Source organism: Zalophus californianus, chromosome 13, assembly GCF_009762305.2.
Source record: "Zalophus californianus isolate mZalCal1 chromosome 13, mZalCal1.pri.v2, whole genome shotgun sequence".
NCBI classification, from domain to species: Eukaryota; Metazoa; Chordata; class Mammalia; order Carnivora; family Otariidae; genus Zalophus; species Zalophus californianus.
In genome coordinates, this window is record NC_045607.1 from 86,749,405 (window position 1) to 86,762,865 (window position 13,461).

At 43.5% G+C, this 13,461-nt stretch overlaps 1 long non-coding RNA gene across 1 annotated transcript in view; it reads right to left on the bottom strand.

Annotated features, from left to right (window-relative positions):
• LOC113934467 overlaps nt 1-13,461 on the bottom strand; it is a 57,795-nt gene that overhangs the window by 26,191 nt on the left and 18,143 nt on the right. Inside the window, exons 5-7 of the long non-coding RNA XR_003523691.2 lie at nt 11,509-11,589; nt 4,600-4,695; nt 1,511-4,215 (exon numbers count right to left, since the gene is read on the bottom strand). This is a non-coding gene — a long non-coding RNA (uncharacterized LOC113934467). The remainder of the gene's footprint in view (nt 1-1,510; nt 4,216-4,599; nt 4,696-11,508; nt 11,590-13,461) is intronic.

Genomic DNA, 13,461 nt, shown 5'->3' on the forward strand with positions numbered 1-13,461 from the left:
GGCGGGAGGGACAGGCCGACTCTTAGGTGGGCCAGCCCTGCTTGCCAGAGCCCTACCCCCTAAACCGCCACGTTCTTTGGTTCTGGATGCAAGTTTAAATGTCCAGAGACTCAAAAGTTATTTTCATTGAAGTGTAGATCTGGAAAGAGCCTTGGAGAACATCTAAACCCATAGTTTATGAATATTTTCAAGCTGCACATTTTTTTTTTTTTTTTTTTTTTTTTTACAAATTAAATCTAATGGAAATACAATGGAGAAATACTAACATGGAATCCTTTGGAAGGAACTGTGGGGAAAAGCCCAGGATTCCATCTACTCATTCTGTCCCCTTCCCTGCTCTAACCTTACCTCCAACTTACACACTTTGTGGCAGACCCCGAAGTCTTCCCCAGGACCTGGGAGTTGAAGAGAAAGCCGTCTGCAAAATACTGAAGAGTCTAGTATTTTTTCTGTTTTGTTTTGGCATCTTGTGACAGGTGAAAAATTAAAGCTCAGAGACTTAAAACAGGACTTCCATTTCCAGCCACAGGACACAGGAAATGACCTAAAAGCCTCCCTGTAGAATGCTAGAAAGCCTCCTTCTTTAGCTAGAATGCAACTCTCCATTTCAGTGCCTAACATGAACTCACAAAGACATAAATTCCTCAATTTGAAACTGGGTATAACGTATGACCCAGCAATTCCACGTGTCCCAGAACAGTGTTTATCCAATTTTTCATGGAGATGGGTCAGAAGATCACTTCGGTATATTGTAACCAGTACCTTTTTTTTTTTTTTTTTTTTAGACCACACTAAACTGATTGTAACTAAATAGAAAATAAGGGTATTATTTTGAGAAACTTTTATTACACATCTATGTGTACACACCACAGTTGTAACCCACGTGCTGGGTGTCCATGTAAAGTGTATCTTTAATGGTGGGTATACACAAAACAGTTTGAAAAAAAATTCTATCTTAGAGAAACTTTGGCATGTTAGTATAGGAAATGTATAAGAACACTCACTGAAGCATTGTTTATAATAGCGTAAAATGAGAAGCAACCTAATTCTTCAACAGTAGGATAGATAAAACATTTGGTGGTCTGTCCATGAAACATTATACCTCAGTGCAGTTAAAACGAATGGACCAGACCTATGTTGCTGAAATCTAATGCTCAATTGAAAAAAAAAAAAAAAGAGCAAGCTGCAGAACATATAGTGTGCTCCCATTTACTTCAAGTTTAAAAACATGCAGGATGGCTGTACTTACTGTTGAAAGATGCAGGTGTCCAGAGAAGAAGTATGAAAGTATGAAGGTTTGGGACAGTGTTTGTCTCTGGGGTGGGAGGAAGGGAAACGGGGCCAAGGAGAAATCCACCAAGTACTCAACTAGGTCTGCAGTGAGCTAGTCAAAATGTCAGGACTGTTGCCTGTAACTCACTGGTGGCATTGAGTTTTGTTACTGCATTTGCCCTATTTTGTTGTTGTTGTTGTTGATTAAAAAATGTATGTCTAAGTCATGTGTACTCACCGAGACCAGATGGCTGATTGGTAGAGTGATCTGGAATAAATCCAGGGCAGGACCCTGACGATTACCAATCCGGTCGTCTTTCCACACAGCTCCCAGTTCATGATCTGTTTGGGAATGAAGGATTTGCATCATTTTGGTCCTAATCTTAATCATTTATTTTTACCTGAGGGATATTGTTCCCTACAGCCCACCGAGGCCACATCTGCTCTAGCCAGAAATAGCACAAAGCCCACTCGCTCTGTGAGGGTGAACTGTTGCTTCACAGTTTGTGTCTTGGCTCTGTTTTCCAGCCTCGCTTGTGCACTGCAAATAAAGAAGAAGAAAAAAAAGTGCTGAGCCACTGAAAGGTCAGGAGAGAGATGATCTGAACAAAAAAGTAGAGGCAAAAAAAAAAAAAGAGAGAGAGAGAGAGAGAGGGGAGAGGGAGAATCAGTTTTGCTTGAGGGACTACACAAATTCACGGAAGTGATCAAATTAAAGTCAGAGTATCGCTGAGGAACTATAAAACAAACATGGGGCGTATTTTAGATGACAGGACTCAGTTGAAATAATAGCCTTTTGCATAGCCTTTCAGCACAAATACACAACCTAATGGGAGTGGGTTCATTAACTTTTTTCCTAGTCTACAAAAACCAGACAAAGGTTACCTTGCCAAGGACTGGAGAATCATAGGCAGGGATTTATTGTGCTTTGGAAAAGTTCAGGGCAGTGGTTTTTATCATTGGATCTTTTGTACTCTTCAAGTTACATGAGAGGCTCTGACTTCTCTTTTTCCTGGAGGCATAACTTCCAGGCAAGCTTTAGCTTCTCAGGTGGGTGAGCCAAAGCCTTTTGCTGTTGGAGGGGAGACAGTGACAGAAGAAGATACCCTTGTAGTAGAGGCTCTGCAAGAGATCACTCTCCGGAGTCAAGCTGTGAGCTGTACGTGAGTGTATCTTTATATACTTCTCACCCTGGGACGCCTACCAGTCTTCAGGAACTGTGAACATCTTCTTTTCGTACAGCTGGAGAAAACTCAGACCTGTGACAGAATTCCTTCCGTTGTGTGGAGAGCAAACAAAGCAGCCACTGACATTTACTGAGTGTTTCCTCTTCTAAATGCTTTACCTCTTCTAGTCTGCAACCATCTTCCCAGGAAGGTACTAGAGCTGGCCCCATTTTACAGATAGGAACATTGAGACAGCGCAAGGTTAAGTGATAGATGTCTCAGGTCACCCAGAGTGAGTGCTGGAACCAGGGTTTGGACAGAGCCAGGGGGTCCTAACAGCCTGGGCTTTTATGTGCCCTTGCGTCCCAGAGGTGGCATTTAAAGTAAGAAGCTGACAGCATCGAGTTATGTTAGGATCCATGGGTACCCTGCCTCAGATACAGGGGCTCTAAGAGGTGAGAGCGGTTCGCTAAAAATCAGAATCCTCTCCTTAGAGGTTCTAGCACCCGAGGACACCTGCTTGGACCCCGCTCTGCCTAAGTTACGGCTAATTTCTGCTTTGTCCCAAAACCCCAGAGGACAAAAGTGGAGATGGACTTGGGAATGCTATCAAATAAAAATGGGAAGGCCTAAGCTTGAGTCTGGTTTTGCCACTTACTAAATGGATTCATTTCCTTCACTTTCCTTGTCTGGATGAGAGAAAATAAAATTTTCTCATTTTAAATGAGAAAAATGAATGCCCATTACATAGGATGGTGATTCAAACCAGACAGAGGAACAAAGAACTTTATACACATCGGTGATACGTGTTTTTTTTTTCCTTGCTCCATAAGTCAAGGCGGCACACGTTACAACAAAATGCTGTAAACATCTGAGAAAGACCCATGTGGATCCCAAAGAGACTTTCTCTGTATTGTGAATACTAACCTTGGTCAGCGCACTTCCCCCCTTTCCCCCGTCTATAAGAAGAGGGGTATTAATCACTGGAGTGTCTTCCAATTTTGATATTTTGTGGTTGGTTTGGTTCCAGATCCAGGAGAAGCAAACTAGGGTTTTGAAATGGTAGTTTGGGTATTTCCAGGCCAGCTTGCCCTCCTAAGGTGAACACTCATCACATTTCTGGGGTCCCATTCCTGACACAGGACCCCAGAGGCAATCTAACAGCCCAGGGATATAATTACAGTGGTTCTAACTGCCCCCCAACTTCAAGTGTTCGGGAAAAGAGAACTGGATTCTCTACTGGAACTAGGTGAATATCTGCTTCAGCAGCTACATGCTTGAACTCGGGGTGGGGGCATCCCACATTTTTGTTCTGGGTAATGCCAGATACATAAAGGGAATGCAGGGCAGGAGGACTTCTGAGGGCGTTTCTAGCCTTGCGACCTCATGTGACCACTTCACTGATAAGTATCACTTGAAAATGATGTCAGAGATGACCAGTCATGACAGGCTGGGGAGTCATAGCCGGGGGTACCGCCAGGCTTCCTGCCCCTCTGCGTTGGCCTCGCCACAGGGAAACAGGTCAAGTGTGGGGACTACAACTCGAGCAGGTGACAGGGGCGTGGTGCCGAAGCAGCTGTGAGCCTGCTGAACGCTCTGTCAGCCCTTCCAGAATGGACCTGACGCCATTCCAAAGGAAGCCAGATGCCTGGGGGGTCTCAGTGCCGTAGCTGAACGTGATGGGTCCATTCTCGAAGGGAAAGGGGGTCCGTCACCCTGACCACCGTCTATTATGCGCAGATCTGCCCAAGCCGCCCCATTCCTGGGTTCTCACAGCCTGAAGCAGAAGATAGGAAAAGTCACCTGAGTGACAGGAAGCCCTGTCAGCATCCTCAAGATACATCACGAGCCCATGAGCCAAGTGGCCAGAATGGTTACAGCGAGATGAGCATGACCAGCCTCCCACATCCTCTCGCGGGGGACGCCCATTAATGATTCATTCTGCGTCTCTAGCCAGCTATGCTCCTGCCTGCCCAGGGCTCTGTGCCACCAGCCCTCCCCAGAAGCCTGGGCCTTGTCTGCCACAGCTGGCTCCCTTCTGTCACTCAACGCTCACGTCAGCTATCACCGTCACAGGCCACAGGCACACCTCCCACAACTCCCCACCGCAATACTCCTTTCCTGTCGCATACAGACCTTCTCATTATCTCGGATTACTCACTTCATTTATTATTGTTTAGTGTCCACTCTCCCTGGAGGGAATTGAGAGCATTTTCTCTGTCTTCTCCAGTCTATCCCCAGCCCCGGAAAAAAATATCTAGCAGAGAACAAGGGATCAATAAAATTAGTACCATTAGTTATTTAACGAGTTGATTAATTCTATCCAGGACAGGTGTGGACTGGCACAGAGCGGGTTTGGTGAGCTCTCAAGGCACCCAGGTGGCCTTCATAGACACTTTTGAATACCACCCCGTTAAAGATCTGAGACTTCCACTCTGATCGTCGGGGCTGGCTCCTGACATCTGTGTTTATACCATATAACTTTTCACCTAGAAATGATTTTGGTTGCAATATATTATATATAGTGCACTGTGATTTCAAGAACCAGGGTATCATTCTTCTCAAATATTTACAAATCAGGAGGGGTTCGGTCCAGGCTCGACCACAGAAGGACCTTGCTCTTTCTCCTTTGCACCCTCTGTTCCTAGCACACAACTTTCTTCTGGTGCTGGTCACGTCAAGGTCCCAACATGGCTGTTGCATCACCGGGCATCATGTCTGAATGCCGGAGAAGGGGCAAAGCAAAGGAAGAAAGAGCCATGCCTCATGATTCTGTCATTCCTTTTTATTGAGAAGACAAAAGCTTTCCCAGCATCCATATTCACCCTCCTCCTATTTATAGCTCCTACCTTTGTCCGGGGTCACATGGCCACCCCTAGGCTAGTTACTGACAACAGGAAATTAAATAACTGACTATTTGAGACTGTCACGATTCATCCCCTGGGGCTGAAGAGAGGACCGGCTTTCCTTGAGATCAAGGTATTGCCACTCTCTCCTGAACAAACAGAGGTGTCCTATCTAAATGGACGAGCGTGGACATTTACCCCAAACGAGAGCTAAGACTCACAGAGACTGAAGTTACAGACACATCCCTTGAGCTGTCATCTGAACTTTCTTAAGATTGGGCTGTTCACATTGTTTAAATTCCACTGCATGCTCAAATATCTACCCAAACTACCTTTTTTTCTTAAGCTAGCTCAAGACAGTTCCTGTTATAAAAGCAAAGGGTCTTTGTTATAGGAACATGTAACTACCAGCATCCTGCACAAGCTAGTCAGGCTGCTGTCGGGAGTCTGACAGTCCATTCACATCTCCCTCAGCAGTGACACGGCCCTTTGTACCCAACACTCTGCTTCTCCCGAGGTGACAAACACTTAGACATTATGTCATCAGCCTGACAACCTCCTCCTCGCCCCCCTTCACCTTCAGACAGCATTTGCTGAGGTCCCAAGTGTCCAGGGAGGCCTGCTGGGTCCTAAGGGCCTGCCTGATGACAGAGGGATGCAGGGCTATGCAGTAATACCCACCCTGACCAGTGGAGGAATGGAACTGAGAGAGGTCACATCACAAATCCATGATAAAGGCCAAAAACCCTTCCTGCATTCTGACTCTTCTCAATAATTTTTTTCTTTTTTAAGCCACCTGATTATCCAGGACAGACACACACACACACACACACACACACACACACACACACACACAGAGTCATCTACACCCTCACAATTAAGAAAGAACCTAATGAGCGAAAAGCCTGGCTAGCCCAGTGTACTGTTCCATCCCTGCCAAGAGCCACAAGGTATCTTTTGTGGGTGATTCTAAGGACTGTCACACAAGTGTCTATAGGGATATCTCTGCAGAGCTCTTGCTCGACCATCTATGAACTTGATCTAAAATCTTTTTCAGTATATACATTGTTCTTCAATATCTCTCTTCAACTTATGCAGGTTTTGACAGCATTTCTCAAAATGTGTTGCATGCCACTTACAGGTTTTACATAAATAAATGCTTCCATGATCAGATAACTTGGCAAGCACCCGATTAAAGAAAGATATTGCAAGATATGGCGCAAGCCTTCAATATTCTAATATGCATTATGAGTAGCTAAGGAGAGACGGAGTATGTGGCATCTTCCAAATTTGTTTCACCACTGAAAGTTTTTTCCTTGGCATATACTGAAGGGCGGGTGATGCTTCAGGAAATGCTAAGAAGCAGAGGGATACAGGGGGCAAATCCTAGCCACTACTACATCTTTTAAGTGCCGAGAGGCATATTCTGTGACTTAGTTAAGTTGGCCTTGTCCAGACCTAAGTATATCACTAGTCAATGTACTGGGTAGTTAGGATGGCCCCTTAGTCCATTGTGTCAGAGTTCTACATCCCAGTTGCTGCCCTGGGTGAGAGGCACCTTGGTCTAGGAGGGACTACACTTGAGCTGATGATGTTTTGATGTTTTTTTCTGATCATCAGATTTCCCACCTTCAAAGTGAGCATGGTGGGCCACATCAGAACAGGGGGCATGCGATCATTACCGAAGAGTCCAACACCCTGTTATTTTTCTTCTGTTCCAACCTTTAATGAAAGCAATTTTCATTAATGCAAGGGTGAGCAAGCCACATTGACCTTGGTGACATGGTACATGAACTAAAAACTTTAAAGTTTTTTTTTTCTAATTTGTCTTATTTAGATCTGCCTTCTCTAAAAGACCACTTCGCAAACATAACAAAAATATCTTCCTACAAATGTGCAAACATTTCTCTCAGATATCTGGCACCAATGTGGCTGCCTCATAACCTTTAGATGCTTTAAGCATCTCTACACTGACAAAATGATTTTAGGAGAATTAAATGCAGGATTGGCAGTGGTTCTGCCAAAGCCTCATCACAGGACGTCTAGAAGGAAGGCTTGCTTCCATGGGAGCCTTTGCTCCAGGGACAGAGAGATCCACATCAAAGAGGAAAATAACTGGACAAACACATTTATCATCACAGTGTGACAATATCAGCTGCAGTTTATGGGACAAGTCTAGGAGAACTTCATCTCTCGCTCAAAAGGTTTAATATTATCTGCCACATAATAATAAAAAATTCATTGCTTACCTCCAAGATGACTTTATTTTTAGGCCAAGTTATTAAGAATCCTTACTCCTCTGAACTTACTTTGACCTGATATTCTCCTAAATTGAATCATTTGAAATGTCTGAAAAAATTTGGAGGTTCTGACCACACCCCTGTACCCTACCGTCCGTGAAAAAGAACATGTCTTCTCTGCAGCAATTAGAATACAAATAATAAAAGGCACATGGTGCAAGAGAGGAAAAAATGAACAAGGGCACTAGAGGACCAAGGTTCTAGTCAGTATTTGGGCAGCTCTTGTAATGGGCAGTATTGTATTACCCCCAAATTCACATGTTGGGGTGCTAGACACTGGTACCTTAGAATGTGACTTCATTTGGAAATAGGGTCTTTATGGAGGTAATCATTATGGAGGTCATTCAGGTGGGTCCTAATCCAACATGATGGTGTACTTGTAAGAAGGGAACACTTGGACACAGACACACCTAGTGGGAAGATGATGTGAAGGAACATGGGGTGAAGACAGCCATTGACAAGGGAAGGAGAGACACTGGGAACAGATTCGTCCCCCCCCCCCCCCGACCCCGAGCCCTCAGAAGAAACCAATCCTGCCAACACCTTGATTTTGGACTTCTAGCCTCCAGAACTCAGAGACAATAAATTTCTGTCGTTTATGCCACTCGATTTGTGGTCCTTTGTTAAGGCAGCCCCAGTACACTAATACAAGCTGTGCTCTCCTGTCTAGTATCTCTGGGTCTCAGGTTCCTCATCTAGAGCATTAGGGGGCAAAGGACCTTTGAAATTGCTTTTTATCTCTAAAGGTTAATGATCAAGGATGAAGGTACCTCTCACCAATTCTCCTGAGATGTAATCATATACCATCTTGGGAGAAAAGATTTCCCTCTTATTTACAGATCAATGGATTATTATATACAGGCTGAAACCATCTCTGCTAATCTGGTCTGGCCATCCCAATTTTTATTTCAGTAATGGCTTTGGAAAGCAAAATAAGGAATAAAGGAGGCTCAAAGTAACTCCTATGAAAGGCAAACTTATAAATGGGTATCTTTTTACAAGACATTCATCATTTGGAAAAACCAGCTTGTGAGAGATTCTAAGGGAGGTGTTGGGATGGGCTCACATGAAAAGATCAGTAACAAACATAATGCTTGTCATGGAAGGAAACATGTTCTAGGCACAATTATTGAGCTACTGAGTGCTACTATCCTGTTTTACTTCACCAATAAAGCAGTTAATAACAATCACTTTCTACAACATTTGTCAGCCTCTCATCAGAATGTATCATGTTGGTATAAATCCTGGGCAATTACTCTATCTTCAAAGCCTGGAATATAGTGTTAATGCCAGAACCATAATGGGTAAGAAGAGCATTTTGGCAACTGAAATTGCAATTCCAAATGCTATTAAACAGAACCGATAGCCTAGTTCCCCTTCTCTTTCCCTCACTGAATGTATACTCTCTTGCCAAAGGATATACCAAGATAAGCATTCTATGAAGTGATTTTATCATTGCTAATGAGGGCGACCTTCTTAAACAGCAGCTAAATGGCCGGTTTAGCATCCACGATATTAAAACAAAAATCAACATATCTGGCAACAGATTTGGCATTTAAATGAATGGTGCTTATATTAGTTAGGGTCCCATTAAGATGGCTCGCCCAAATCAGAATCATTCAACTAAGGTTTATTCACTCTGGAACTTTTTATAAAGGGGTCCCCAGAGTGTTAAAAAAAAAAAAAAAAAAAAAAAAACAACAACCACCAAGGAATTGTGGGGCAATAATCCAGGATTAAGAGCTGAAGCACTGTTCCCAAGCCCTAGGCACAAGGAGACAAAGAGGAGCAGTGGTTAACAGAACCTGGAAGGCGGAGAAAGCCATGTACAGAAGACTGTCTTGAAAGGAGTAGAGGGATTCTGTCTCGGGACACAGCCCGAGGCATCTTCCCAAGGAGGAAGTGAGGAGAGTAAGTATCTTGACTGACCTCACTCACCCCCTCCCTTCTATTTCCCACCAGGGCTCCCCATTTGGTCAAATCCAACTGGAGATAAAGGGCAGGGTGCCCATGGATGTGGTCCATAAGGGTCAATCTCTAAAGACTAGGGTGAGTGGACCTGGAGGTGGATGATATTTAGCATAGTGCTAAATAACCCAACAGACGCATTAAGGTATTTGTAAGTTTTATAAGAACAGAAACATGTCTGCTCTCGTTCACCATTTTATCCCCAGCTACATCCTTCCAATACCGATCAATTTTCCAATGCTCTGACACTAACCAGGTATCCAATAATTCAATTCAGTGCTGACACTACTCAAATGTTAGCACAGACCCCACAAATTAAGGGCTCAGTTCCACAAGATTGACCCCGCTTTAGACACCAGCCACAAATGGGGTCCCCAGGAAACCTGAACATCTAACTGACCACAGATTTGGAGATTCCCATGACTCCCACTCAGGTTCAATAACTTGCTAGAACAACTCGTGAAAACACTCTACTCTCTATTACAGTCTTATTATAAAGGATACAACTCAGCAACAGCCCAATGGAAGGGGTTCATAGGGCAACGTATGGAGGGATGGGGGGTTGGGTATCCAGAATTTCTAACCCTCTGAGTGTGTCACCCTCTCAGCACATCAACATCTTGACCAACCTGAAAACTCCATTAGCCTCATTGTTTCAGAGAATTTATGGAAGCTTCATTACTAAATCATTTACTAAATCACTGGCCACTGGTGATTGAATTAAATCTCCAGCCCCTCTCTTCTTCCTGTTGGTTGGAGCCTGGGCTAATAGTTCTAATCCTCTCACATGGTTGGTTCCTTGTAAACAACCCTATCCTGAAGCTATCTAAGGATGTGTATTCAGTCACCACATTAGGATACAAAAGATATTCCTAACACTCTGAAAATTCCAAGGATTTTAGGAGCTCTATGCCAGGAATGGGGACAAAGACCAAATATATGTTTTATCATGCCATGTAGCCACATCCTACCAGTGTCTGGTGCATGACAGACAGTTATATTTGCTAATGAATGATGCAGTCTCAGCAAGCCACTCTAGAGTCCCTGCCTCCCTCCCTCCCGCTTCCTCCCTTCCGTCCCTTGGGATTACTTACTGAATTTTTTAAGCCAAAACTATATACATGGCTTTAAGATTCTCCTTCCCCCTTTTCTGGGTATTCTAGGAAAGGCAAACCCGGACAGGTCTCCAGAATCTTAGGACATTTCACACCCCTGACATCCCAAGTCCTGGGAGACTCAATGGAGAAATATTCCAAACCTACTGATTTATAGTCTATTCCAGTCTCCTTGTTTTCGTACCTTCTTACCTTCACAACCAACATACCCTGCTGCCCTAAAGAGACGCGGGAAGCTAGGGTTGGGCTGGGGTTGCTAGAACATTTTTTGCTTATGTCATATGTTGTGCAACATGCCACCGAAAGGACTTTATATTCTGGATAGTTTCCCAGTGATATGAGTCCCACCTTATGCTTTTAAAATCCCAAGTGATCAGCATTTTACTACGTATCACGGGGAAAACTGGATTTCTGCCAAAAGAAAATCTGAAACCAAGGAGATGGTGGAATGGAGTAGAGCTATTTTTAAATGCATTAACAGAAAAAACAAACGTGAAAAACACGCACAGGTCCATTCAGGCCCAATATACCTTGAAAACGTGGTGTGAAATTCCAGCTTAAATGAGGGTTGGGATAAGGGTGTTGAAGTTTTCTATCCATCAGCCAAGCTAGCTCTCAACCTGATGGTTGGGCTAGTTAGTTACCCTTCTAAACTTAACAAAAACAAGCCAAACTCTAGGACCAAACTGAATTCTCAACCTAAACAGTTGTTTGAGGGCTTGATGAGGTCCTCTTAGAGAATATTTTTAGCTCTGCTCAGACACCCATGGCCCACCTTCCTGTGGAAGTATACCCTTCAACCTGAGCAAAAAATACAAACGGGGCTCCTGAATTTCCTTACCTGTGTCCTCTCTGGCCACCGTGTCCCCAGGGCATGTGACACCTCTTTGATCAGCAGCACATAGTATCATCACTTCAGGCACTGATAAGAAAATGCATCCAAGAAGGGATTGTGATACCCAGCTTGCCCAGGTTTGCTAGAAACAAGACACTGATACTGGAAGGAAATGCCTAAGGCACTTGTTCTAAACCCAGTTGGTCATTCTAAGTGACCTAGGGGGAGGGGTCGCCAGAAACAACTAGTGGGTCTTTTGAAAGAGGGACAGTGAGAACTGAGTCCACCCAAAGAGCACGGAATTATATCTAGAGATGGAGCCCAGGTGTCTTTTGAAAGTTACCCGCCCCATCATACAATGGAAAAGAAACACATTAATCATTTTCCTTTAATATCTTTAAACAATACTCACCTGGATTGGGTACAGGGGAATTCCACGGGAAATATTTTCAAAATAGACACTTGCAAGACCTTTCCTACCCACCCACCGGCCCCACCATTCTGACAAACCCTACGCAGGGGCAACCTATGCATTTCGCAAGAACTCCCAGGTCTTTCTGATCCTCCCTCCTCCCTTCATTCCGACTTATCCCTGGTTAAGATCCACTGAGCACTAGATCTCTATTATACTCAGTTACTAGAAAGAAATATATTTGGGTCACATATCTGAATTCCCTGCCGACATACCTTAATGGAATTAATATTTAATAATACACACTTGACTTAGATCAGAAATGCCTCATAGAGGTTATCTACTTGAATTTTACATCGTTACAACTTCTGGAAAATCAGTTTCAATCATCTATTACCCAACATCCGTTACATAAACCCTTCACAAAATCGCATGTCTGACAAAAGATGGTCGCTCCCAGCCAAACAGGTCTGTCTTTCTAACAGACAAGGATAATGAGATAATGCAGTGTTTGCCCTGGTGCCTCAGCTGCTAGAAAACAACCCTGATTTAGCAATAACTGTGCATGCTGACAAGCATCCTTAGAAATGGCTTATAAGGCAGTGTTGTCCAGTGGAACTTTGCGTGATGGTAGGAATGTTCTTTGTCCACACTGTCCAGTTCAACAGCCAGTAGGCACGTGTGGCTAGTGAACACCTCCCATGTGACTGGTGTGGTGGAAGAATGTATTTTAAATTTTTTAAATCTCAACCAATTTAAGTATAAGTAGCCACATGTGGCTAGTGGCTATATTATAGCGGCATGGTTGCAAGGCCACTTGTAAAATTTAAACTAGTACTTAATACACATGATAAGACAATACAAAAGTTTCATAGTAGCTTCAACTTAGGAGCAAATGCTATGTGTAACACTAAGAGTGTCACTAAGAGTGTCACTATGTTTATATTTTAAGAGTGTCAGTAATATTACAGTTGACCCTTGATCAACTCAGAAGTTGGGAGTGCTGACCTTCCACACTGTCAAAAATCCTTGAACAAATTTTGACTTTCCCAAAATTTTACTAGTAAACAGAAGCCTTAATGATAACAGAAAGTCAAATAACACATAGTTTATATGTTATATATCTTATATACTGCATTCTTACAATAAAGCTAGAGAAAAGAGCATGCTCTTAAGAAAATCATAAGGAAGAGAAAATATATTCACAGCACTGTACTGTATTTATCAAAAAGCCCACGTATAAGTGAACCTATGCAGTTCAAACCCGTGCTGTTCAAAGATCAGCTGTATTTGAGAAGACTTCTGCATATCTGGGGCTGATTATAGAAACTTGGCTGCTCTTAATAAAAAGGAGAAGGCTCAGGTCATCTGTGGAGCAGCCTGATTTAACTGGACGTGCCCTCTGTCCCGGACTGTCATAGTTATGATGCTGGGACCTGAAGACGGAATGCCGACTGTCGTCTGAACAGTGCCACTGTACCCTGCCTGGATGGCAGGGTGGTAACCTTTCCTCTCTCTAGTACCCAGATGTCTGTTACTCGATACAC